The sequence below is a fragment of the Carassius carassius genome, chromosome 13, assembly GCF_963082965.1.
Source record: "Carassius carassius chromosome 13, fCarCar2.1, whole genome shotgun sequence".
Lineage (NCBI taxonomy): Eukaryota > Metazoa > Chordata > Actinopteri > Cypriniformes > Cyprinidae > Carassius > Carassius carassius.
This window is the reverse complement of record NC_081767.1, coordinates 25,631,944-25,659,630: the sequence shown is the minus strand read 5'-3', so window position 1 is coordinate 25,659,630 and position 27,687 is coordinate 25,631,944. Positions and strand designations below refer to the sequence as shown.

Below are 27,687 nucleotides of genomic sequence, written 5' to 3'. Positions count from 1 at the left end.
TGCACAAAAGAGCCATTTATACTGAGTGAGAAAAATTGGGTATAAAAAAATAATGTAAAAACATCTTTGGATTTCTCATTGTCACTGTACAAAAATGAAAAGAAATGGTTAAATACTATGAAAAAAAAAGAAAAGAAAAAAAATATATATATCTCGTTGCATTGGTGTGAACTAGCAGCATTCAGAGTGTTGCAGACCGGAGCGCTGCAAGTGACTGGAGGATTCATCTCGTCTCGTCGTTACTCTAGTTTGGTCTGAACTCGCTATGCACCCTCCTGTCCACACACACTGATACACACGTCAATGGTGAAAGGAAGATTGGTAAGTGTTGTGATACATAGTGAAATTGTACATTGTTTTTAATTACCTGCCAACCTTTAGCTACGTTTTCTTGAGGTAAAGGAAAGGGGATATTTTGTTTTGCTATGGAAAACTGTAGTCTAGCTAGAGTGAACAAGCAAAATACAAGAAATGGTTAACTTAGAAAGCTAATCACAACTCTTTATTCTTTGCCAATAATATAACCTATCTCTATAATATTCTAAAACAATACCAATCCACATATAATGTAGTTGTCACTGAAAACTAAATGTCATAGGGTCCCTGTTAATGCTATTACCGTTGTATCCTTCAATTCATTGAGCAGATGGGATGGATATTCGAAGATATTTTAGAAGACAGAAAGAGAAGCAGCCACAGGAGATTGGCAGGCCAGTTGACTCTGAGGGAGCCAGTGTAATTGAGGTCAGTAATGGTCTATGTCTAGGGATTGTTTTGTTTTCTTCTAACAACAAGCATTTGTTGGCAGGTCTAGGCACTATGCACAGCCTAAACTAAATTATTTAATTATATTTATTATATATGCTAGCTATATTCTAACTAGGGCTGAGGCGATTATAATCATGATTAATTGCATCCAAAATAAAAGTTTGTATTTACATAATAAATGTGTGTGTACTCTCACTGTGTATTATTATTTTATATACATAAATACACACACATGCTTGTATGTGAGTGCAAAGATTTTGCAAATGCAAGTTACAAATACCCTGGGGGCTAAGCCCCCCTGTCTTCCAATCCTAGTGACGTCCCTGTTTTACATATATTTTATATATTAAAATACATATATGTAGTTTATTTCTGTGATGAAAAAGATGATTCTTTTTTTCCCCAGAAATCATTCCAATATGCTGATTTGGTGCTCAAGAAACAGTTCTTATAATTATCAATGTTGAAAACAGTTGAGCTGCTTAATGTTTTGGTTGAAACATGATACATTTTTAGTGTTCTTTAACAAAAAAGAAAGTTCATTTATTCATAAAGAACAAAAAAGTGATTTTTATCAATTTGCACCATTGCAGAATAACAGTTTTAATTTATTTTAAAAAATCTTACTTACCCCAAACATTTGAATGATTGGTTTATAATCTATACTTTCTGTAAATGTGAATGTTAAAAAACTAAAATAATAATAATCTGTCTTGAAGAAGACACATGGATCTCTGCCATTTCAGGTAACATGCATCCTGCCTCTCATCTGTCGTTCCTCCAGTGCAGATGATTTAGCAGTTATTTCCGAAGTGGTGTGATCTAAACAGCTGTTGCTGGAGAGTTGGCTCTTCAATAAATAACCGTTTCCAATATCCCACCCACCACAACAAACACACAGTGCCTTTATTCTTTCGATTGATGCATATTTCATGGAGAACTTTTGCGTGCTTCCTTTGAGTAGAGAAGGCTGCTTCTAGCTGACAGGCTGCCTATTACCAGACATTATAATCTCCACTATCCCCTCGCTCTGAACATCTCTCTGCTCCAGATCCGTGTGCATCAACTTGTTTTTGTGAAGGTAATGAAATAGCAATGAAATAGTAATGAAATGTCTTTGTGAGACAACAGAAATACTCTTGTTTTCCATTACATTAGCCTATATTTTATGGTTACTGATTTAGCACTGACAAGATGAGGAGTTCCATCCATCCATCCATCTTCTACCGCTTATCCGGGGCCGGGTCGCGGGGGCAGCAGTCTAAGCAGAGAACCCCAGACTTCCCTCTCCCTAGACACTTCCTCCAGCTCTTCTGGGCGGACACCGAGGCGTTCCCAGGCCAGCCGGGAGACATAGTCTCTCCAGCGTGTCCTAGGTCTCCCCCGGGGTCTCCTCCCAGTGGGACGCGCCCGGAACACCTTCCCAGGAAGGCGTCCAGGAGGCATCCGGAACAGATGCCCGAGCCACCTCAGCTGACCCCTCTCGATGTGGAGGAGCAGCGGCTCTACTCTGAGCTCTTCCCGGGTGACTGAGCTTCTCACCCTATCTCTAAGGGATCGCCCAGCCACCCTGCGGAGAAAGCACATTTCGGCCGCCTGTATCCGGGATCTTGTCCTTTCGGTCATGACCCAAAGCTCATGACCATAGGTGAGAGTAGGAACGTAGATTGACCGGTAAATCGAGAGCTTCGCCTTGCGGCTCAGCTCTTTCTTCACCACGACAGACCGGTACATCGACCGCATTACTGCAGAAGCTGCACCGATCCGTCTGTCAATCTCCCGTTCCATCCTTCCCTCACTCGTGAACAAGACCCCAAGATACTTAAACTCCTCCACTTGAGGCAGGAACTCTCCACCAACCTGAAGTGGACAAGCCCCCCTTTTCCGACTGAGGACCATGGCCTCGGATTTGGAGGTGCTGATTCTCATCCCAGTCGCTTCACACTCGGCTGCAAACTGTCCCAGTCTATGCTGAAGGTCCTGGCTTGATGAGGCCAACACGACAACATCATCCGCAAAGAGCAGAGACGAAATTGTGTTGTCACCAAACCTGACCCCCTCCGGCCCCTGGCTGCGCCTAGAAATTCTGTCCATAAAAATCATGAACAGAACCGGCGACAAAGGGCAGCCCTGCCGGAGTCCAACACCCACCGGGAACAAGTCTGACTTACGGCTGGCAATATGAACCAAGCTCCTGCTCCGGTCGTACAGGGACCGGATAGCCTTTAGCAAAGGGCCCCGGACCCCATACTCCCGGAGCACCCTCCACAGGCCGCCGCGAGGGACACAGTCGAATGCCTTCTCCAAATCCACAAAGCACATGTGGACTGGTTGGGCAAACTCCCATGAACCCTCCAGCACCCTGTAGAGGGTATAGAGCTGGTCCAGTGTTCCACGGCCTGGACGAAAACCACACTGTTCCTCCTGAATCCGAGGTTCTACTATCGGCCGGATTCTCCTCTCCAGTACCCTGGCATAGACTTTCCCAGGGAGGCTGAGAAGTGTGATCCCCCTGTAGTTGGAACACACCCTCTGGTCCCCCTTCTTAAAAAGAGGGACCACCACCCCGGTCTGCCATCCCAGAGGCACCGTCCCCGACTGCCACGCGATGCTGCAGAGGCGTGTCAGCCAGGACAGCCCCACAACATCCAGAGACTTGAGGTACTCAGGGCGGATCTCATCCACCCCCGGTGCCTTGCCACCGAGGAGTTTCTTGACTACCTCGGTGACTTCAGCTTGGGTGATGGACGAGTCCACATCTGAGCCCTCAGCCTCTGCTTCCTCAATGGAAGACGTGACAGCGGGATTGAGGAGATCCTCGAAGTATTCCTTCCACCATCCAACGACATCCCCAGTTGAGGTCAACAGCTCCCCACCTCTACTGTAAACAGCGTTGATAGGGCACTGCTTCCCTCTCCTGAGGCGCCGGACGGTTTGCCAGAATCTCTTCGAGGCTGACCGATAGTCCTTCTCCATGGCCTCACCGAACTCCTCCCAGGCCCGAGTTTTTGCCTCCACAACCACCCAGGCTGTAGTCCGCTGAGGAGTTTTACTGAAAAATAAAGGACCTCTTGGGAATGTGTTGTGTCTCTTCTGCTGACTGTTACCTAAAGGCACACATGTTAGGATGTAGAAGGGTTGGAAATAAAAGAGCTGGCTCGTCTCTTCCTTTCATGTGAGTGCCAGTACCCAAAAGCCCTGAAGGCTGGAAAGTGTAATGCATGGAATTAATGTGCTCTGTAATGGGCTACCTTTTGTAGTCTGAATACATTTTTCCTGATCATGCAAATAAAAGCCTTTCACATGACGCAGACTGTATTGAAAGCAAAATCATCTTGAAACTGGAACAACATAAAAAGACAGAAGCAAGCATTATACAAAAATGCAGTGACTTAATTGAAGAAAAAAAACAAGACATGAAAACAAGACATCTTTAATACCAAATCCTGGATGAAAGTTGAAATAAATAAAAACCGCTTAACATTTTTGAGAGTTTGTTGTAATTTTTTATGCTATATTAGTGATACTATGATTTTTATTAATTTTTTTACTGTCCAATCCACCAATTAAGGTCTTGCAAAGTGAAAATCTGCATGTTTGTAATAAACACATCCATCATGAAGTTGCTTTTAACTTCAAACTGTTGCTCTCAGCTAAAAAATCTTCTATCAGTTATATTCATCTCATCTCAAGCACCACTTAGTGAAAACAGTCCAAAAAAGTTCTAACCAAGCATGCTGGTGGATTTTGATGTGAGAGGACAACAGTTGATGGACTTTTTCACTAGAGGAAGCATTATTATGTATTATGAAGTGGTACTTTAGACTTTTATTCTGACGGCACCCATTCACTGATGAGGATTCATTGATGAGCAAGTGGTGCAATGCTACATTTCTCTAAATCTGTTATAATGAAGAAACAAACTTAACTAAATTTTTGGGTGAACTATTCCTTTAAGAAAAGGTAACCTTGTTGTAAAACACCTATTGTAAAGTGTTACCACGAGTTCATATTCATCCCTTGACCCATATGTGATAAAAAAAGGACGTTACACATTCCAGCAAACAGTAGGATATATTAATGCCACCAAACAGTTGCATGTATAACCAGCCAACCAAGGCCTGTTGATTTGATATTATGCTGCAGTGGCAAACAAGCTAATAACAGAGGGATGTCATGTCTTGTCACTCAAAGGAGCAGCACAAAATAAGTCACACTGATGAGTCAGACACAATGAATCACCTAAAACAAGACACTACAGCATTTGACAAAAACATCTGGCTGTTTTTTGTCCTCTGCAGCACATAATGTACTACATACCACATACAAAAGCGCTAATGAAAAATAAACGGGTTGAATAAAACTTATATTTTAATAAAACATTCCTGTCATATTTCTTTGGCACTGAGCCTTGCATAAAATATTATAATTCATTATCAGTGAACATGTGCTCTCAAAAATTAAGTAAAAATTCTACCACCCAACTCACTTCGCACTGTCTAAGTTTACAGCCAAGAGTATCTGACTTCTAATCTAACTCATATAATCTCATTTAATATAATCAAAAGCCCTTAATGTGCAAAACTAATAAAATAAACATTACCATCACTTAATAATTGCCCCTTGTGTTGGGATTCAACTCTGAAAACAAGATAATTATGATTAACAAAACAATCAAGGTTTTAATTATTACCCATGCTCATGAAGCAATAACAAAGTATAACACAATAACAAAGAACAGTTGTTTTTTTTAGACCATGCCAAGACAACATCACTACTACTGTACTGCTTTCTTAGCAGCTTTTTAATTTGCAGCTAACCTTATAACTAAGTAATTTGCCACAATCAATTGTTCCTGCAGTAAGACATAGGTCATAAGCTCTAAACACAGTAACATGTAGATGCATAATATGATGTTTACCTTTATGTATGCAATAAGCAGATTTCAAATCTGTAAACAAAAGTAGTGCTGAAAAGTCCGTTTAAATATTGGTGCTGTTAAATGTGTAAATAATAAATATTCAGGAGCTGTTTCTAAAATTACTCGGGGCAATAAAGAAATACTGGTGAAACTAACGTCTATTTATTTTCATTTTGAGGGGCAAATGCACTGTTTAGATTGGTACCACCACAGAAGTCAGTCATTCATTCACAGTGTTGTCTCATTAAAAGTAAACAAGAATAAATGTTAACATGATCAAATACTGTATGTCTAAATGACTGAGATTTATCGCTTTTAACGCATTTGGTCTATCAACTATTATTAATGATATAAGTTTAATGGTCCAACTATAGCTAGGCTAAACTGTAACTTATGCACGGCTGGTGCAATTTTCCCCAGATTCCCAGAAGTCTCAAATCTATTAAAATGAGGACTTCTTTATTTAAAAGCAATAGTTTGAAAGCAAACTTCTGATTTTATGTTTGAATTTTTTAGGCAAAAAAATGTTACTATGCATGTTACTTAGCTTAAATAAGAGCTGTCTAAAAAATGTAAAGCAGAGAGAAGCAAAAGCGCTTCTATGACACTAACAAATCAGGAATTGGCTTCAAGTTTCACCGCAAAGCCTGTTTGTGCAGTTGAACAACGTCATTGTTGCTCACAAAATATCACTTGCTAACTCTAACAGATGGCCTAGATTCCTCCCACTTTCCTCCTCTTATGACTATACAGTGACTCTTGTCTGATCCTCGCCCTCTCTCAGCCTGCATTCATCAAAACCACCGAGCCAAAACCCGGCTTCTTCCTCCCCATGCGAGGAAAATTAAATTCACCTGTCCTGAGAGTAATTTCACCTTTCACAGAGTGGAAGACAGACACAATTAGCGCCTACACATGCATCACATCAGTAGTCTTTCAACTGAACTCAGTGCACCCAAGCAACACCTTAATCTTGTTAAATCACACTCTCGAACAGAAAACAGTTAAAATCATCCAGTTTAAGATCACCTCACTGTGTAATAACCAGCATTTGTGATCTGAAAGGGTTTTTGTGCTCAGTTATCTTTCATTTGTACACATACAAATGCTATAAGAGCATAACTGTAAACATGTAAACGTTTAAAACACTGTAAATGTAAAACATTGACCTATTGGCTTAACACAAAAAATACAAATTTTAAAGATGCATAACATACAACATTGTGGGAGAATGCAATAGGTACTATATATTTTCCCATTTTAAATTATCAATAATGTGAATTATACATTTCTGTTATAGCAGTAGAAGTAATAATATAAATGTATAATAATATTAATAATATAAATGCCATCAAACATATTATAGAATTAAAAACAATAATTATAATAATTAATTATAATATTTGTGTTTTTTTTATTTATTTAAAACAGAAGCCCTAAAACTTGACATCACATCCCATTGCTGATAATTGTGACAATCGGAAATTGGAGCAGATACTATATATTCCCATTTTTAATAATTAATTCATCATTTAAATCATGAATTATTTTAGTAGCATTAGTCATTTAAATGTATTTATTATTATTGTTGTTATTATTTATCACAAATATTATATCAATAATAATACTGATAATAATAATTCCCTTTCGGTTGGTCACTCTCGCAGTCCGTCGGATGGCTGATGAATTTAGATCCCAATCTGTCGGTCATCCAATGTGACGTTTTCCTTCCCTTCTTCGGGGAACGAGGTTTACAATATATAACAGAGAGCTTTTTTATTATTATTGTTTTAAAAGCATAACATAAAATCCTATGGTTGATAATTGCTAAATTGATAATTGATAGTTGATAAAAAATAGAGCAAATGCAATATTTTCTCATGTTGTCATACAAATTGGTTATTACTCATAATGATAATCAGCTCAATCAGATCAATATTCAATATAATCAATATTATTGCAAATATTAGTACTTTTATTAAATCATAAATATAATTAATAATATTAATAACAAAAATGCTAATAATTACATGTTTTGTGTAATTTATTTAAAACAGAAGCCCTAGACAGAGCATGCATTATAGCCTGTTGTTATATTTCACATTTGAATTAGTAGTAGTAGTAGTAGTGATTTATTATTTATTTTAAACACCAGTTGTTGCCATTGATCGTTGCAAGGAAACTTAGCATGCTCAAAGCCAGTGTGACCACACTTTTATTCACAGCTGTTCAGGGTGAGTGTTCTGAGCACTGAAGTGCCCAATCAGAGGTCAGCACTAGAACAGTGATGAAAACTGTGGATACACGCGAAAGCGGGGTGAGACAATGTTGACACACCTTACTCCCCTGCTGCACTTATTCATGGGCACCTTATTTCTCTCTCACAGTCAAAGCCTGGCATCCTCATGTCAGCGCACAACTATAGTAGATTAAAATAGGACAGCTAATTACCATTTACCTCAGCAGGATCACGGCTGAATGGTAGGATTCTAGCTTTTGAAATGCATTTAATTGTCTCTTGAATGATGCCAACCTACGCTCCTTATATCTGACTTGGCTCACTCGGTCATGAAAAGACACTAATGAGTTAATATGCGGGATGTTGCAGCTTAAGCCTTTGGAGAAACATTAATGCCACATGCAGTTGTGTGTCCCCCTTACTGTGTAAAAAACAGTTTATTAAAACTCCCTCAGTAGTCCCACCCATACAATTAGTCTTGAACTTTGCTATACACAATTTCTGGACTTTGCAAAAACAACTTTTGCTCTCAGCAAAAATAAGCAGTAGTAGCAATATAAAAGCATCCTGATATCTAAGTGTGCTGATTCGCTATGATTAAAAGTTTAAATCTAAAAAGTACAGCACAGGCCCTGAGCTTAACACAGAAGTGCGTATGAAATATACATGGTTTATTGTAGTTACACACCCACAGTCGTTTGCTAATAATGTCATCCTCTGTAATTTGACTACTAAGAAAAAAGGAAAAGATAAATTTGGGTATAGAACATCACTATATACTATTAATGAAGGCTTTGTAGATTTGATAGTCAAAAGTGAGCTATACTGATTGAAGTTAAATATAAGAGGGATCCGCTCCCTCTGTAAACCCTTCTTTTATTTAATCTCAGTCTCTCCGAGACTTTACCTCTCACAAAAGGGCTTTACTGCATCTAAAATACTATTCTCATTAGAAATGTTCTCTCTCTCTCAGAGACACTTCTCCACATTCAACAATCTAGGAGCATAGAGATGCATTAAACATGGGAGCTGGTTCTAAATCTAAAGTGCATGGAGTGCTGCGTTATGTATGAATAGCTAATACTGCCCACAGGTCAAAAGTACCGAGGACAGAATAGAGAGACCATAGAAGACATGTCTCACAAACCCCATCTGTTCTTTTAATGATATCCATTTATCACAGTGCTGCGGTTTTCTAACTAATCATAATATCTTAAAAAACATTTCAGCTTTTTATGACAGGATACAAAGATCAAAATTCACTAATGGCAATAACAGTTTACCTTACATCTTTACCATAATTTAATATAAAAGTAATAAATGCAGACTATAAAAACACTGAACTTTTAATAAAAAATAATACCTGACACCTCATACGAGATCTCTTGAATTGATCAAATATAGAAAGCCTTCACGGTATGATTCTGTTGCAATGAATGATTTACCCCACTAGGGGAGTAACTACTGGTCCAAATGGCTCCAAGTACTACAGATGCTGCTCCGAGGTAATGGCAGGGCATTAACTACATATAAGATTCTGTGAAAGCCGACATTTGCCCTGTGGATTAGATTATCTGGGGTATTCCCTTTTTCACAAAGCCATAACTTTTTTCTTTTTACACAGGTCAATATGGTACCTAAAATATAACTAAAGAACATCATGAACCATATAAAAAGTTTTTGCTCCATATTTTAAATAGGCATTTGTGACTTTTAAGTGTCTTTATTATTTTTTTGTATTCTTTTTACCAAACGATGGATAATCTTCACTACAAGACACTTCTAAAACTGCTTAAAATCCAACTCCCCAAATTACAGTCATTTTAATTTCTTATTCTGTCAGATCTTAAACTAACCCACGTGAAAGTTAAGCCCCTGTTAAGCCACAAGCACATCATTCCCTGCCAGCTGTTTGTCTGAAATTGTCTAAAACATCTGTGACTGCAGCAAGTGCTTCTTTGACACTAATATTCAGTTTTTACAAGAAAAAAAATACTTTTACAGCACTTAAGACTGCACAAGAATACAGATAAACAGGATACACAGCCACAATGTTCTATAAAGTTAACATTCTCTAAATAAATCTTAACCATTACAGCACAGCAAGCTTTTAATGCCTTAAGGGCAATATGACACATGTAGGTTATATATCTATCTATATCTAACTTTATGCCAGTTGAGTCACCTATTATTTATCTTAAAATACCCCAGATGTCAACAGCGAGCAGAGGAAAAGAAATCTGACAACTTTGAGGCTTTGGGCATGAACACAACACAGACCCGTGCAAAGCGACGAAGAATGTGGTAAATTGTTTTAGGAAGAGGTTGCATGCACAGGTGCGAGTCCCGCTCCCTAACAAAATCAAGTCGGTAACAGTATTTTAATCCCCCCATAATAAATACGTGCTCTTACCGTCGATCCAAACGTCCAGATGATTCAGAGAGGCATCTTCAACTTCTCCGCACGTTCACACATACTGTACATGTGTGTGTGCTGACAGCTACAGTGAATGAATGCTGCCCGGAGCGCGCACGAACGCGGTACGATGTCCAAAAAGATCTGTCTCTGTAGGCAACTCACTAAATAGTCTGACGTCTTGCAGACTCCTTTTCCAGCCACGGTGTCTGCCCTGTGTTAACTGAAACAAACAACTCGGATCCCGGTGCTGTTGACTACATTGGTAGAAATATGGCTGTAATTATCGCAGCGCAGTCGGTTCTCCGCGGCCGCCGTGTACTCCCTCTCATGCCGACTGAGGATGGGAGCGCAGCCGCCGAGATGCTCGATCGTGGTGCGACCCGACGTAGAGCGGTCACCCAATGTGATGAGCCTACTAGAAAGACGGCGAAATGCTGAAAACAACAAACCGTTAGGTCGTCTCTGTCAGTGACATGACAGCATGTTTGTTGTTAATTACAAAGATGAGGCAAAGGCAAACACATACTGGCTATATGGTAATTGAAAGTATTACGTTTATGCATAGTTATATTTCTAATAAATTTAATGTATCATAATTTATAATATAAATAGCATTTATGTAAACCTATATATTGTTTACATATATATATATATATATATATATATATATATATATATTTTTTTTTTTTATATATATATTTATATTTTTCTTACTGCATTAATATTTATTTATTAATTCAGAAGTGGTCTTTTTGGACAGGCTTAAAAGGAGCAGTGGTCCACCCTGCTGGTGTTGATTGCGTGCATTCGTTTTTCTCAGTCTTGTTTTGGATCTAAAGCTTCTAATTTTGTTATATTTTTTAGATGATAGTAGGGGAGTTAGCTGTTGCTTTTACTGAAATTCTCATTCCAAAACGACGCCGAGTTTCCTGACTTGAAGGAATTCTCCCTGAGTATTTCATGTTTTCTGCCAATTAAATGACAAAAATTCTGTTTGTCTTTGCTTAACTGAAGAAAGTTATGGCATATAAGTTGTGTTTACTAGGCCTTAATTTAAGGAAAAGTTCACCCAAAAAGGAATATATATATATACATATATATATTCACCCTCATGCAAGCCATTACTTTGTTTTAAATTTATCAGAACAAATTTAGCATTACATCATTTAATCATCAATGGATCTTCTGCAGTGAATGGGTGCCGTCAGAATGAGAGTCCAAACTGCTGATAAAATCATCACAATAATTCACAAATAATCAACACGAATTCAGTTCATCAATCAGTGTCTTGTAAAAAGGAAAAGCTGCATGTTTATAAGAAACAAATCCATCATTAAGATATTTAAACATTAAACAGTCGCGTCTGGCCAACATATGAGTCTATAAAAATTCTTCCTCAAGTGAAAAAGTCCATCCCCTGCTGTCCTCCCACATTAAAATTCAACTGTTTTGGACTGTTTTCACTAGTAAATGGTGCTTGATTTGTGCATATGTCCAGGGCCGTCACTAGTGGGGTGAAAGGTGGTAACGATTATAGGAGCCCATGGCTGAGCCCATGGCTGAGCTCATGGCTCCCGCATTATGAACTCTGGCATCCCTGAATGATCTGTCTGCCTGGAACTATGTATCAGTCTGGATTTCCCACCCTTCCTCCCTCTCCTGGCTTCTCCTGTCTCCTCTGGTTCTCCATTGCCACCACTGTCACCTATCAGCCCCTCTGCTCATCCTCAGCCCACCATCTATGTGCTGGATTCGCTTCATATCTGCCACTCTCCATCGGCATCTGGCTGGAGGATCCCTTGTCTCCAGCCTCTGAGTCCTGGACTCCGCCTCAGCTCTTCGACCCAGCAGCTCCACCATGGCTCCTAGCTCCCTCTCCACCTTAGCCCTTCAGTCCACAAGCTCCGCCGGGCTCCCGCATCCCTCCGGCTCCAGCCTGGTCTGTTGTCAACCATCCGCCGCCCCGGGACTCCACTCCTCTGGCTCTGCCTCTTTGCTCCATCCCTCAGGCTCTGTCAGGCTCCTCCTTCCCTCTGGCTTCACCTCAGTCCTCGATCTCTCCGGCTCCACCATGACCTTCTGGATCCCTTCTGGATCCCTTCTGGAGCCGCCATCATTGCTGTGGCCTGGGTCCTGCCTGGCTCCTCCTGCTCTGGGTTCCTCCCTCCACAGTCTCCTCCCTGGCTCTTCCCTCTGTGGTCTCTGTCTGTTGGCCCCCTCCCGGGGTTCTGTCCTCCACCGGAACCTCCTCCTTGGTTCCCACCCAACAAGTATAGCAAATAAACTGATAATGTGAAAAATGTGTCTGAATACATTTTGTTTTGACTGACTGTATTTAATTTTTACATTGAAGACTATGCAGTGCTAAATCACATTTGATTATTCGGTTTCTGTACCTAGACACTTACAAACTTAAATATTGTGTAAACAGCACAAATAAACGAACATACAAATTAAAAGTTTCAAACAGGGCCCACTGTTACAGCCTGCTCTGGGGCCCCGCCAACCCCAATGTTCAGCAAATTTTAATTTCTGGGTGAACTATTCATTTAACACAGCAATCACAGAAGGAAATGAACATTGCATTTGCCAAAGTTTGCAAGATATTTTGAAGCTGTTGAATGACATGTATGAACAATGCAAACCACTTTTCCTGTCTATGTGGGTGGTTCATGGCCAGAATATGGACCAGACCTTTGCAGTCTAGTCAGTGGTCTGACTTCATGAGACTGCTGTGCATCAATTCATTAATCTTATTAATGCACTCCCATAAAGAAAAGGCAAATGGAATAGTTATATTTAGTACTACTGAGTTTTTGTCTACTAATAGCATTTTAAAATATTACAGTATAGTGACAATTAATTTGCATAATAGCCTCATTGTGATGATGCATTATATGATCTTAGTGCTTGATAACCTTCTATGTAATGTAATAAACCTGGTCATGCTCTGAAATCATAATATGAATAATATAAAGAAACTGAAAACTCAAATTTGATTACACAGATTGAGTTTCAATGTATTCTCTGTCTCGTCCTCTGCCTTGGGACTCTCGTAGCTCAACATGTGAATCACAAAATGTACCTGCCACCCTTGCAAAGTCCTGTCTTTTTTCCCCTACAGTATCATTTGGAATGCGTCCACCAAAATATCTAATCAACAGTTTTATTTTTGGCACAAACTATTCATTTCCACATGTTATCACAATGTCATCAGTGTGAATCAAAGACCTATTTGAATGAGGAACCTTAATCATGCACCCTCAAACCTCAGACTCAATAATTCAAAAGAACTGAATTTCTCTACAGTCTGGGCACATCAAGGACACATTCAACTACATGAAGAATGTACTGCATATGTGCATGATGCAACCTCCATAGAACTAATACACTTAAACTAATGAGCTTAATCAGACAAAAATTGCCTGTCCTGGTCAAAGGTTAATTTAGTTCAAAGGACATTTATATCCATCCTATATAATATGCAAAAAGATAACACCAAATGAGTAGGATTTCAGAATATGTAGTATTTATGAAACAGACAAACAATACCTGGATGACACACAGCATCTGTTGAGATACTGAAGTGTGCAACCACTACTATCCCATAAGGCTACAGGTGCTGAGAATCTGTCAGTTTCTACAATAAATGTAAAAAAAAATGGCTAGGAGCCGAGCAAGTCGTCAAGTTTATGTGCTTTAGGTAACAGAAACCTTATTGCTAAACTGCACTTATTTAAAGGGTTAGTTCACCCAAAAATTAAAATTATGTTATTAATGACTCACCCTCATGTCGTTCCAAACCCGTAAGACCTCCGTTCACCTTCGGAACACAGTTTAAGATATTTTAGATATTTTCCGAGAGCTTTCTGTCCCTCCATTGAAAACGTCAGTTTGCTTCACGCTGAATCACGCATGCGCAGTATCATCAGCTCCTCGGTTCTCAAATCGGACGCGTCCGACAGAAACGGTTCTCGGTTCAGTGTACTGGTGATCCGAAAACCGATGCAACCGGCTCTTGACTCGAGAAAGAGTCATTCTTTCGTTCGTTATCTGGCTCGGCTCGGTGTTCATCTTCAGTTCTCTCTTCACAGCAGTTCAGTCAGTGTACTGTTTGAGTAAATGAATTACTCCGGGATATTGGTTTATTTTAACTCAGAGGGAGTGTCAGCCATTTTAAAAAAGTTAACAGCTTAAGTCATTTGTGGATTAATGCTTATTGGAGACGCGAACCGTGTCAAACGATTCAGTTCGATTTGGTGAACTGGTTCAAGACGATCTGGTTACATCGAATGATTCGTTCGCGAACCGGACATTACTACACTGCAGTGTTGTGAACGCGCTCACAACAGACCCGGAAGAGAAGACAATGCTGAATAAAGTCGTATTTTCCGTTATTTTTGGACCAAAATGTATTTTCGATGCTTCAACAAATTCTAACTGACCCTCTGATGTCACATGGACTACATTGATGATGTTTTTATTACCTTTCTTATTACCTTTTTTATTTACCTTTACATTTTCCATGGAGGGACAGAAAGCGCTCGGACTAAATCTAAAATATCTTAAACTGTGTTCCGAAGGTGAACCGAGGTCTTACGGGTTTGGAACGACATGAGGGTGAGTCATTAATGACATAATTTACATTTTTGGGTGAACTAACCCTTTAACTACACCGGAGTAAATTACTTTCATACTACATACCTAAAGAATGTATTACAGTAGTGAACAGTGAACTTTAAATTCAAGTACATAATCTGAAAGTAGGGGAATTCTTGTAAATAATTTCTCATTGTAGTCACATTTTATCAGTTCATGAAAATAAACAGTCTTTCTATGAAAATCTTTTATCAGCTTCCAAGCCACTTTTCAATTCCATGTTCCCTTTCCAAGAGTTTTTCAGCAAAACTTTGCTGTTTGTTTGTATAATGCTTGATTTATATTCCTCCAAAAAGCTATAGAATGAATCTATTTGATCCTCTGCTTGCACAATAAAACAAACAGGGAAGTACCATGTTTAAAGTATCTTGGTCTCATGAGTATATAAACCCATTTCCCATTAAACCCAGTGCGGTTTTAACTAGAGAAGAAAGTTTGTTCAATTATTTTTGCAACATTTTCTTTATTTACTTAATTATTTTTTTAACAGGTATGTTTTGTTCAGTTTTGCAATTTCAATCTAAATATTTAATTATCTGTAACAAATGTCTGGATATTATTTTTTCTATTGCCATTCGACTGAATTTGCAATGTAAACCAACTGGTTGAAAGAACTGAAGATCAGTTTGGAAAAGCACATCAATTATCTGCTTGTGCAGGTCATATCCTTCAATTAATCCGCACATTCCAAATTAGTCTAATGTTGATGAAGACTAGATTTTTAATAGCTGTGACAACATTACTAGCAGGGCGTCCTGCTCCGCTTCCACCCCGTATTTTTGTAAGCATCGCCAACAGTGGGGAATGGGAAGGTTGGGATCAAAGGTTGGGTTGGAATCACAGGTATAAAGATAATTGGACTATTTGTGCAATGCCTACAAATTACAGAGTGAGTGGAAAGCAAAGGACAAATTCTTTGGCATCCGAAAACCATGCTGCTGTTAGAATAAGCACAACCAGACCTGAGTAAAACTGCTCTCGAAATGTTCCTTAAGAACACAACAGGGATACTAAAATAAGTAAAAGCTATACATACTTTATACTTAAAATATACTTAAACTACAATGAAAACAAAAACTGATTAATATTATTATCACAAAACGCTGCTGGAAGGAACGAAGGAGCCATTGATAAACGAAACTGTCATTTATTAAATCCAACACACAGGGTAAATCCACACGCGGAAGGGAAGGAAGACACACGTACAAAACTGGTAGACCCGAAAAAACAAGGAATGCACAGACATGAACTCTTATATGTCCATGACGCTCTCCCCCATGGTGAGCTCTGTAGCCGGTTCTCGCACCTGGTATGGCGTCACAGGCTCAGGCTCTGGGGTGATCCTCGGCACTGTCGCTCCCTTCTGTCACGGCGGGCTCTGGCTGTCCGTCAGTGGTGGGCTTGGGCTTAAGCTCCGCACAGTGGGAAGATGGCTGGCTGAGCACTGGGTCGGGAGTGGAACTGGTGAGATTCTCCTGGGAACAGACGGGGAACGGAGATCCGTTTCTTGCCAGTGTCCACTCCACAGTGGTGGCCAAATCCTCCTAAAGGTCATCTTCAGAGGACGGCGCACTGTACTAGGTGATCAAACTGGCATTTTTAATTTTTTAATTTTTTTACATTTCATGTTTCATTCAATGTGCTACTTTTTGTGTGTAATTGTGTTTTCTACAAACAATTTCTGAGTGAAAACCTTTTTTTTCTGTGTAAAAGTAATTTTTTTTTTTTACTTACTGACCACAAACTTTTTTCAATTTTTTTTTTTTAAGAGAATGAAAGAGTACAGCTGTCTATGACATCATTATCATCTATGGCAACTCAACTTCAAAGGCGCACCTCTATATAGCAAATGATTCTAGTACAATGTCCATTTTTGTCCTGTATTATAGCTAAAAATATGTGCTCTCCCTAAAAGATGATTTTGTTTTGGTGCTGTTATATAGAAATATGTTCACTGTTAACTCCATAATGTTCTATGAGAAAGTGTAGCTATAAAGTTCAGGTACACAGATATGTCTACAATTCAAAAGGAAAATACAAACTGTTTCTAAAATTAACAAGACGCTGATGTTGAAAAGCCCTTTCAATACATCAGCCTCAACCTTGACAGAGTAAAAGAACCAGAAAGAATTGATCTCAGAGGGAAATATTTGAAAGGAGTGTGAATATGTGCTATAATAGCAGAATCTAAGAGGATTTACTACTCTACTGTTCTTCATCTAGAAGTTTGTCATTGATGCTCTGTAGTCCACAATACTCCCTGACAACAAGCCCAATGAGCTCATGGTCCCAAGGGTATGTGTGTTTATATGCCTGTCTGGACAGGATTTCCCAGCATTTTAGAAAGCTAATGAATACATAATAAATCTCTAAGAACATACAATCTACAGTGGTGAGGATATCCCACTTGAGGGCAATTTTATTTGAGATATGCAGCTTGTATTGATTCCTCACAGCAGTTGCTTTACACAGAAGTACAGCTGGATAGAGGAAATATAATGTTACAATGTGCACCATAAATAAAACATAAAATGTGACACACACAGGCATGTGCAACCCAGGCTCATGGAAAAATATGCCGATGTGGCAATAGTTGGTCAGGTAGGGGAAGTTACCAAAAATGGATACAAATCCTATAAAAATCAACTACGCCACCCCAAATATACCAGGACATAAAAACCCAATGCAAGGGCACACAGGTTTGTGGCCAAAGGCAGGGTGAGCATGGAGACATGCATTAAGTAATTTATTTATACACAAATGAAAGTTCAACACATTGGTTTTTGGATACAATCTAAAAGAAGCCAGTGGGGGCATTTTGGATTTTCATATCACACCATACCCACCATAAGTTAAAACAGTCACCCAACAAACACTAAAAACAAAGCAGTAGTGCAGTCACATCACTGATGAACATTCATCTCCAACCAAGTTACTGGAAACCACTGGATGTGCAGTTACACCATGTAGCAAAATGCATGGTCGCTCACCACGCAAGACCATGGCCACTAGCACGCTGAAAAAGGCCCAACTGCTAAAACACAACAGGAAGATGCACCAAGCCCAATCCTTTGTTCATAATGATGTACTTCCACAAGGGTCTAGTACCAAAGACGATGTCTCCTGAGTAATCAAACCTTTCCCTTTTTATAGTATGCCAACACTGATACATGTAGGTTCATAGGATTTAAACCGTGTTAACCAATCACAAAGGAGCAAGGACACTGATAGGTTCACAGGCTGGCATAGCATAAGCCAATCCTGGGCTATACCTCACCCGGCTACACCGACATTTTAGCAAAAACTATATTGTGTTGCTTTTTGCACATTTCACGGCAGTTTCCAAATGAAATCGGCTCTAAGCATGTTCGATTTTCTTTGAAAAACAAAAAATGTTGGCACAGTCACATTTATATTATGTTTATTCATGCACATATTGCTGTAGTTCAGAAATCAAATGCCTGGTGAGGGGCACTGAAAGGTTAATGCTCTAGTGCATTTGAAGATAGCACACCACCTACACTAAACCTTACCCTAAACTTAACCAATAGTGAGATAAAAAATTATTTTCTGAAGCAACCACACCATTTTACATTGTTTTTACATGGCTTTGAGCACTTTGATTTTGCACGCTTGTGTGTGTAACGGAAGAGCAATGTTACTAGGTGAGCTGCCGAGCAAGCTTACTACAGTACATTGGAAAAGCCACAAATATGAAGATATAAAACATTTTTGTATTAGTTTACAAAACATGCAGTATGGTAAGAGTATTTGAGGTGATAATGTATTGTAGTATTGTGCAAGGAATGTGGAACCTGCACTGTAATCATAATCTGCGTGAAAAGGAATGTTAATTTCAGCTGAAAACTGCTGTGAATTTTGAATTGTATGCATCAGTATTGGAGTACAGGCATGCTTTTTTTATTGAGCTTGGGTTGCACATGCAATAATACATCATTTCCTGACAACTGGAGTTGTTAATTTGCCAAGCAGATAAGTGATGTAGATTTTTATTTTCAGATATGGGCAGCTGTGAAGCTTTAAATTAGTAATGCAGGGAAAACACCTTTTAGGGAGTGTGAGAGACTGCTTTTCCAACTTTACAAGGAAAACCTTGTTTTCTAATCACAGTTATACAGCGATCACTGTTTTTTCACAATAACATCACCTCACTGATGTTATTGTCTGTCAGTGTGTGTTCTCTAAAAATGTCACAGAGTGTGAAACAGATCTCATGCTGGATTTAATTGGGGGAGGTTTAATACAGCCTTATTGGATGTTTTAGCTTGTGAACAACCACAGTACATTTATAGGCACTTAAAGAGGTTATAGTTTTACTGCAAATCACTTCTACTTGGTGGTACACCACAGACTTTGCAGAATCATCATTGTTATTTAGGTCTAAAAAAAATCAGAGTGTGCTAGGTCACATCGATTCGGGTTTATCTAACCCTGTTCTCAGCGGACTTGAAGATGAAGGTAGACATTTTCAGGATTTGGTCAGAAACACAAAGTCTATTACATCCAGTGACACAGGGAGATCGATACGCTCTTAAAGTGTTTACGCTTGTCCTTTGAGGTTGATATGCTCTCTGAATGCATTTGCATTGAATCATGGTGGAGGGACTTGGAAACATAATTTGCTTGTCATTATGTGGATCAGTCCCAACCCCCGAGTTCAAACGTGTGCTAAGTGCCAAGTAGGTGCGCTTTGAGTTTTATTCTCTAGCATTAATTAAACAAGGATGCTATAAGGGGAGATTTACGGGAAATTCTATATAGTGAGGATGATGTGGGTGAAACATCTGTAAATAGAGTTTGATTGCATAATAAATAAGCCAAACACTTATCTTGATGCATGCATATTTGTCTCTTGTGGGATCGACTGCTGCTATATTCATTTTGATGTGAATTTGCATAACATTCTCACTTATAACAGCAATCTAACTATTAAAATTATTTTGTCTTACTTTACCTCTTTTGCCAACAGGGACAGGATTTCATGCTAGATATTTGTTTGTCGGAGTTCCTTGACTCAACTCCATGTTGCCCAAGCCAATTCAGAATGCCCATCGGTGCACTGCAGTAATCCACAATCTGCAGCAATGTAAATCAAAAGAACTAATTGTCTTAATTGCCAGAAATCCCTGTTGTCATTAAGTTTCTACTCTCTTGGATAAAACCTTTGCAAACTGATCGGCGTGCTGAAATCAGTACTATAAATTTTCTTAACATATCATTGATTTTTGTAGATAGAAAAGAAAAGTCATTCTAATTTTAACTTAATATTCTGTGTCCTAGAAAAGTTTTTAGCATTCTGCTGTGTTTGGTGGGAATATGGCTCATTCTACAAGTTACAGTTACATCAAGTGACTGATTCATTGTAACAAATGATTCATTCGGGAATAAAACAAATGAGTTACTAAATCATTGTCCGAAATGCTTATACATTCAGGAACAAAAGTTATATATATATATATATATATATATATATATATATATATATATATATATATATATATATATATATATATATACACAGTGCCCTCCATAAGTATTGGACAAAATTGTTCTGTTTGCTGTGGAGTCAAGAAATCTTTAAATATGATTAAAAGATGTATATGAGACAAAACTACAGAATGTCACATTTTATTATTGGGTGATTCAACACACAAAGATGTTTTACCAGCTATGAAGATCAGCACTTTTAAAGTTTCATTTCCCTATCTGATGTGAGCGTAAGTATTGGAAAAGTTGCCTCACAGGTCTTTCTAAGTGTTCAGCTGTGTCTTGTTGCATTCATTCTTTAGATATTAAAAGCCGGGAATGTGTCTTATCAGTTATATCCATTGCTTCTGCATTCTAAGTCTTGGATTCGATGATGACACACACAAACCAGGATGAAGACGAGGAAGCTGACTCTAAAAGAAAAGCAAGCAATTTGGATGCTTAAAGAAAAGAAGAAGTCACTTAGAACTATAGGAAAAACAAAGGGCATGGAGGAATCAAGAGTTTAGAAACTACCGGTGACATCAACAACCAACGACGACCTGATCAGCTGAGAAAAAGAATTACAGAAGCTACACAGCAAGATGCAAACCTCTGATCAGCACCAAAAATAGAAAGGCATGATTCTTCACAAATGTGAAATATTCAATAAGAAAAAAACGAGTGAGTGAGTCCTTGAATAATTCATCCAATCAGTTAGGTCAAAAACTAGTGAATGAGACAATACTATCTCATTCAACCATCTGCAGAAAACTAGTGAATGAGACAATAAATATCTCATTCAACCATCTGCAGAAAACAAGTAAATGAGTCAAATTCACTAAATAGCTAATTTAACTGATTCATTTAAAAACACTGATTTGTTTTGTAAATTTGTAAATGTGTGAATCACTGATTCAAAAACACTGATTCTGTCAAGAACTAAAAACTAATATTATAAATGTCTGCTACTTTTTTGCTTTAATAGGGTGAAAACAGTCGACATAACTGCATTATTGTTTCGAAAATGTAGACTCACTGAGACTCAGAAAAGAGATGTGTCTCAGCATCTTAGCAGAAATAATCTGAAATGCCATTTTTTGTTAAAAATGTCCGTTTTGGCTCTGCCTGCTGTGTATTTGGCCTGCTAAAGGGAAAGTGAGGAGACAAACAGACATGGGAAACTGGGTATATTTTTCTGTGATTCACATTTATGTCCTTCTCTCCTAGCCAACAGAATGTGATATTATTAATCTGATTTTTCAGGTCTCATTCAAGATTGTTCTTCTTTGTTAAAGTTTTTGTTTATCTCTTTTGAAATGTTACACATTTACTAATTCTTTACTAGTAGTATTATATATAGTCTTATTATGCATCTATTTCCACCTATATTGATTCTATGAATTGACATTACATGGAAATAAATCCTGTGAAAGACTTTCACTGCTGTTGCACTGTGGTTCTTAAGCGAAAAACAATATTAATGCAAACAATAAAATACAACCATAAAATGTGCATCGTGAAGGTACAAATTAATAGGCTTATCAACTTCCAATATTTTTTGTTGTTGACATCAAATATATTTGTCACTTGGTAATGTGTCTAATACTAATACAGTGTTTGTCCTGTGTTAGGCTGGTAAAAATCACACTTCTGCTGTTGTTTATGCATTAATAATGGCCAAAATGGTAGTACATTTTCACATTACTGGGCCTGTTCTGTTATTGGAAATACATTTCAGCGACTGATTTAAATTAGATTTTGGGTTCTTGGTTCACAGTTTGATGCAAAATCTGAAGGAGGAAAAAAAACAGATGTGAACCACTTCTCTAACATGATCTCATCTTAATATAAACCGGTGCACAGACAGGTCTCAGTCAAGAGGAAATGGAGTAAAGTGGACATCACTTGTGCTCTGGCATTATAAATGTGACTCACCCGGGATGATAGTTTACTTTGAACTCTATTGTTTTCTTCCATGCAGAATTAGGAACAACACAGCAGCTCTGGCAGCCTCTGTGCTCTCTGAAGATGCAATTTTGCCCTTGCAAGGTTGATGGCGATAGAAAGAGTGTGATAGAAATTTCCTTCATGTTATTCCAAAGCCACTACCCATTTGCCTCCAAACATGAAAAATGGCATTTCTTTCTAATGAATTCCAGCACTATCTTTTTTTTCGTCTTCTCAATGCTGATTTCAAACAAACAGACCTAATTAAATACATGGAAAGCAATTAAAATCCCTCTATCAGCTATGAACAGCTTTGAGAGCTTTGTGAGACATGACCCATACAAAGACTGTGTATAGTGCTCATTCACCAATCCAAATGTGAGCACTTTGCACATGTTTTGCTTGCTTGTGTTGAAAAAATGCAATTTATAATCCAGAAAATACAGTAGGCCTTGTATCGTGCATGCTACGTATCACTGATATTAACTATATGGCTCAGCGTTAACGTCTGGGCAGAACTATCATTCCAGCCACCAAAATTACACATGTACTAGACGAAATTACTGGCAACATGAGCACTATTTTCTCTAATACATTAGAAGATGTTGCCCCCATCAAACTGAAAAACATTAGAGAAAAACGTACTGTGCCATGGTATAACAGTAATACTCACTCTCTCAAGAAAGAAACTCGCAGTCTTGAATGCAAATGGAGAAAAACTAACTTGGAGGTTTTTAGAATTGCGTGGAAAAACAGTGTGTCCAGCTATAGACAGGCTCTAAAAACTGCCAGGGCAGAGCATATCCACAAACTCATTGAAAATAACCAAAACAATCCAAGGTTTTTATTTAGCACAGTGGCTAAATTAACAAATAACCAGACACCACTGGGTTCAAATATTCCATCAACGTTTAATAGTAATGACTTTATGAATTTCTTCACTGATAAAATAGATAACATTAGAAATACAATAGCGAATGTAGATTCTACAGCGTCTAACAATTCAGTTTCATCCATCGCACCCAAAGATAAACTGCAGTGCTTTATAACTATAGGACAGGAAGAGCTAAATAAACTTTTCACTGTATCTAAACCAACAACATTTTTCTTAGATCCTGTACCCACTAAATTAATGAAAGAGTTGTTACCTGTAGCCGAAGAACAGCTTCTCAATATTATTAACTCGTCATTATCTTTAGGTCACGTCCCAAAACCATAAAAGCTGGCAGTTATTAAGCCTCTTATTAAGAAACCAAAACTAGATCCTAGTGGACTGGCAAATTGTAGGCCTATTTTAAATCTTCCATTTATGTCTAAAATTTTAGAAAAAGTTGTGTCTGCTCAATTGAGCTCCTTCCTGCACAAAATGATCTGTATGAAGAATTTCAGTCAGGTTTCAGGCCCAACCATAGCATAGAAACTGCACTTGTTAAAATGACAAATGACCTGCTTCTTTTGTCAGATCGAGGCTGCATCTCATTGCTGGCTTTACTTGATCTTAGTGCTGTGTTCGACACCATAGATCACAACATACTCATAGATAGATTACAAAACTATACAGGTATTCAAGGGAAGGCTCTAAGATGGTTTAGATCCTACCTGTCTGATCGCTACCATTTTTTTTTTTTATTTAAAAGGGGAGTCATCTCATTTATCACCAGTAAAATATGGAGTGCCACAAGGATCTGTCCTAGGTCCCCTTCTATTTTAAATATACATGTTGCCCCTTGGTAATATTATTAGAAAATACGGGATTAGTTTCCACTGTTATGCTGATGATACTCAGCTATATATCTCAATGAGACCAGATGAAACCTCTAAATTATCGAAGCTAACAGAGTGTGTTAAAAATGTAAAAGATTGGATGACCTATAATTCTCTCCTATTAAATTCGGATACGACAGAGATATTAATTATTGGACCAAAAAAATAGTACACAGAATCTTGTAGAATACAATTTGCAACTAGACGGATGTACTGTTACTTCCTCTACAGTCAAAAATCTGGGTGTTATATTAGACAGCAACTTGTCTTTTGAAAATCATATTTCCAATGTTACAAAAACTGCATTCTTCCATCTTAGAAACATTGCCAAGCTACGAAACATGTTACCTGTTTCTGATGCAGAAAAGCTAGTTCATGCATTCATGACCTCTAGACTGGACTATTGTAATGCACTTCTAGGTGGTTGTCCTGCTTCTTCAATAAACAAGCTACAGGTAGTTCAAAATGCAGCAGCTAGAGTCCTTACCAGGTCAAGAAAATATGATCATATTACCCCAATTTTACAGTCTCTGCACTGGCTACCTATTAATTTCCGTATCAGTTAACAAATTATAATTACTTACCTATAAGGCCCTAAATGGTTTAGCTCCTTCGTACCTAACTAGCCTTATACCACGTTACAATCCATCACGCTCCCTAAGTTCACAAAACGCTGGACTTTTGGTTGTTCCTAGGATAGCAAAGTCCACTAAAGGAGGAAGAGCTTTTTCACATTTGGCTCCCAAACTCTGGAATAGCCTTCCTGATAATGTTCTGGGTTCAGACACACTCTCCCTATTTAAATCTAGATTAAAAACACTTCTCTTTCGCCAAGCATTCAAATAATGCATCTCTTAAATTGTGACTGCAGTTGCATCTGATCAAATGCGCATTCTTATTCTTTTGCTTGGGTTAAACTAATTAATTTTACTTTGTTGGAACAGCAGCTATGCTAATGATGTCTCTATATGTTTCTCTGTTTTGCCACAGGATTTACATCCCGTGGTAACTAGTATATACACAAGCTCGAGTCTGGATCAAGAACACCTGAGAAGAGATGATGCTGACCCCCTCAGAGGACCCCAGATGATGCTAACCCTGAATCAGCAAACAGAACTTACAAATATTGCTACAAGTGTGACAGCATCATATAATAATTGCAGTTAATAATGTTAATCGTCTGGCTGACTACATCTTGTATTAATTTTTCAGAAAAATCCTGTCATATGCGCACAAACTGACAGTCACCACTTATAAGCTACTACTAAATATTATAGAAACGTAATTTTCTGTAAAGTTGCTTTGTAATGATTTGTATCGTAAAAAGCGCTATACAAATAAACTTGAATTAAATTGAATTGAATTTACAATGACCTTGAAGTCCCCACAAATCCTAATGCCTCCATCTTTCTTTAGAACTGGAGCAATGGGTGTTGCCCACTTGCTCACACTGACTCCAGCATCACAAGTTCAGCCAAACTTGTCTACGAGACTTGTCTAAATGTCAACAAACATACTGTAGATGCAGAGTTTTTAATAAAACCATGTGACCTTTTGAATTGAAGTTTTAAGTAGACTTTCAGTGCCATGGGCACTGGGGTACATTTCAGTTATAATGTGCATTTGTTTTAAATTCAGAAATAAAATATTTCTCTGAATTAGCATTGAACTGACTTGAGCTGAATAACAACAATGCTGCCTTCTGTAGAATTGCATAAAGGTAAACTGAACTTGTTTAAAAATAGATGGACTTTACACTGTTATTGAACTGAACAGAACCAACACTGAACTGACTTGAGTTGAATAATGACACTGTTGTCTTTTAGAGCTGCTTTAGAGCAGAATTTATACGTGTCTCCAAAATAGATTTTCCATAATTGATTCTGCTGTTTTCCTGTTTACTGCTGTGAAGCTGCTTTAAAACAAATTATGTTTAATTAACAAGGTTCGGGAGGAACATGATCAGATAATCAACCAATTCAGCACAGGTGGAACTCGTTCAGTTAATCAGCTTAAATAGTGCAATATCGTATACTGTATATATACAGCCAACTAACCTCTGTCCCACTTCCACCCCAACTTCTCACTTTTAAACTATTTTCATCCCATACTATGTATTGGGGGAGTTTTCTGGGTTCGGGTTATATTCCGAGCTCAGAGCCGTCCCTCAGTACAGCGCACCAAAAATGCCTACTATTTGCTCAATCCACCTATATGTAAGTTTGAACTCGTGTTCTGTTCTCATGAAATGTTAAAAGTTTCGGTAACACTTTAGTATAGGGTATAATTCTCACTAATAACTAGTTGCTAATTAGCATGCCTATTATTAACATATTGGCTGTTTATTAGTGCTTATAAAGTAAATATAATGCATGACATCCATAATCCTACCCAATACCCTAAACTTAACAACTACCTTATAAACTATTAATAAGCAGCAAATTAGGAGTTAACTAAGGCAAAAGTCATAGTTAATGGTTAGTTAATTGTGGGAATTGGACCTTAAAATAAAGTGTGACCAAAGTTTCATTTAAAGGCGTCATATGATGTTGCTAAAAAGAACATTATTTTGTGTGTTTGGTGTAATAAAATGTGTTTATGCTGTTTAAGGTAAAAAAAAAAAAAAAAACATTATTTTCCACATAATGTACATTATTGTTTCGTTCTGAAAAGCGAGGTGTGCTCTGATTAGCCAAATGTTTCAAGCATCTGACAGAAATGTTACGCCCCTCGAAATATACTGTTATGGCATGTCACAGTCAGAACGCCAGCATGACAGGACAAAAACAATAAAACCCATTACAAACGAGGCAGTTATTGCATTCAGTGGGAACATAATTAAAGATTATAATGACTTATAACGTCTCTTTACGCGTTGCATTGCATATCACGCCGTGTAAACATAAAACCATGTCTGCATTTGTGATCAGAGAAATTACATTACATTTAGTCATTTAGCAGACGCTTTTACCCAAAGCGACTTACAAATGAGGACAATGGAAGCAATCAAAAACAATGATATGATATTTAAGTGCTATAATGACAAATAACAAGTGCTACTCTACACTGCTCAAAACGTGCGTTTGAATCATCAGTGGCAAATCCTTTACATCTGTAACATCTGATCGCTACATTACATCTGACATGATGAAGCGGATATCGTGCTCTTTTGGTAGGCCAAACAAAGTAGATTCACTTTCACAATGAAACACACAGCTTCCCCACAAAGTGGGGCCGGTGGCAACAGTGAAAATGTTCAATGCAAATCTTCCCACATAGTGCTGTAGAGATGTGGGGGCGTGTTTAAATGAGCCGTTTGGGGGGGGGGGGGGTGGACAAGTCTTAACTTTTATAAAGAATATCTCTTTGGATTTGAGACTTTAGTCTTTGCAACTTTCCAGATCTTCTTTGTGCACCAAGAGCTTGTAATACTCCAAAGAGAAAGGAAAATTGAAATCGCATAATATGACCCCTTTAAGT

General features: G+C 38.1%; 1 protein-coding gene across 1 annotated transcript in view; it reads right to left on the bottom strand.

Annotated features, from left to right (window-relative positions):
• The window catches only part of LOC132155696 (alpha-1,3-mannosyl-glycoprotein 4-beta-N-acetylglucosaminyltransferase C-like), a 120,568-nt gene extending 109,841 nt beyond the window's left edge, over window positions 1-10,727 (bottom strand). Inside the window, exon 1 of the mRNA XM_059564413.1 lies at window positions 10,342-10,727. The gene's annotated coding sequence lies outside the window, so the exon portion shown is untranslated. The remainder of the gene's footprint in view (window positions 1-10,341) is intronic.
• Window positions 10,728-27,687: the final 16,960 nt, after the last annotated feature.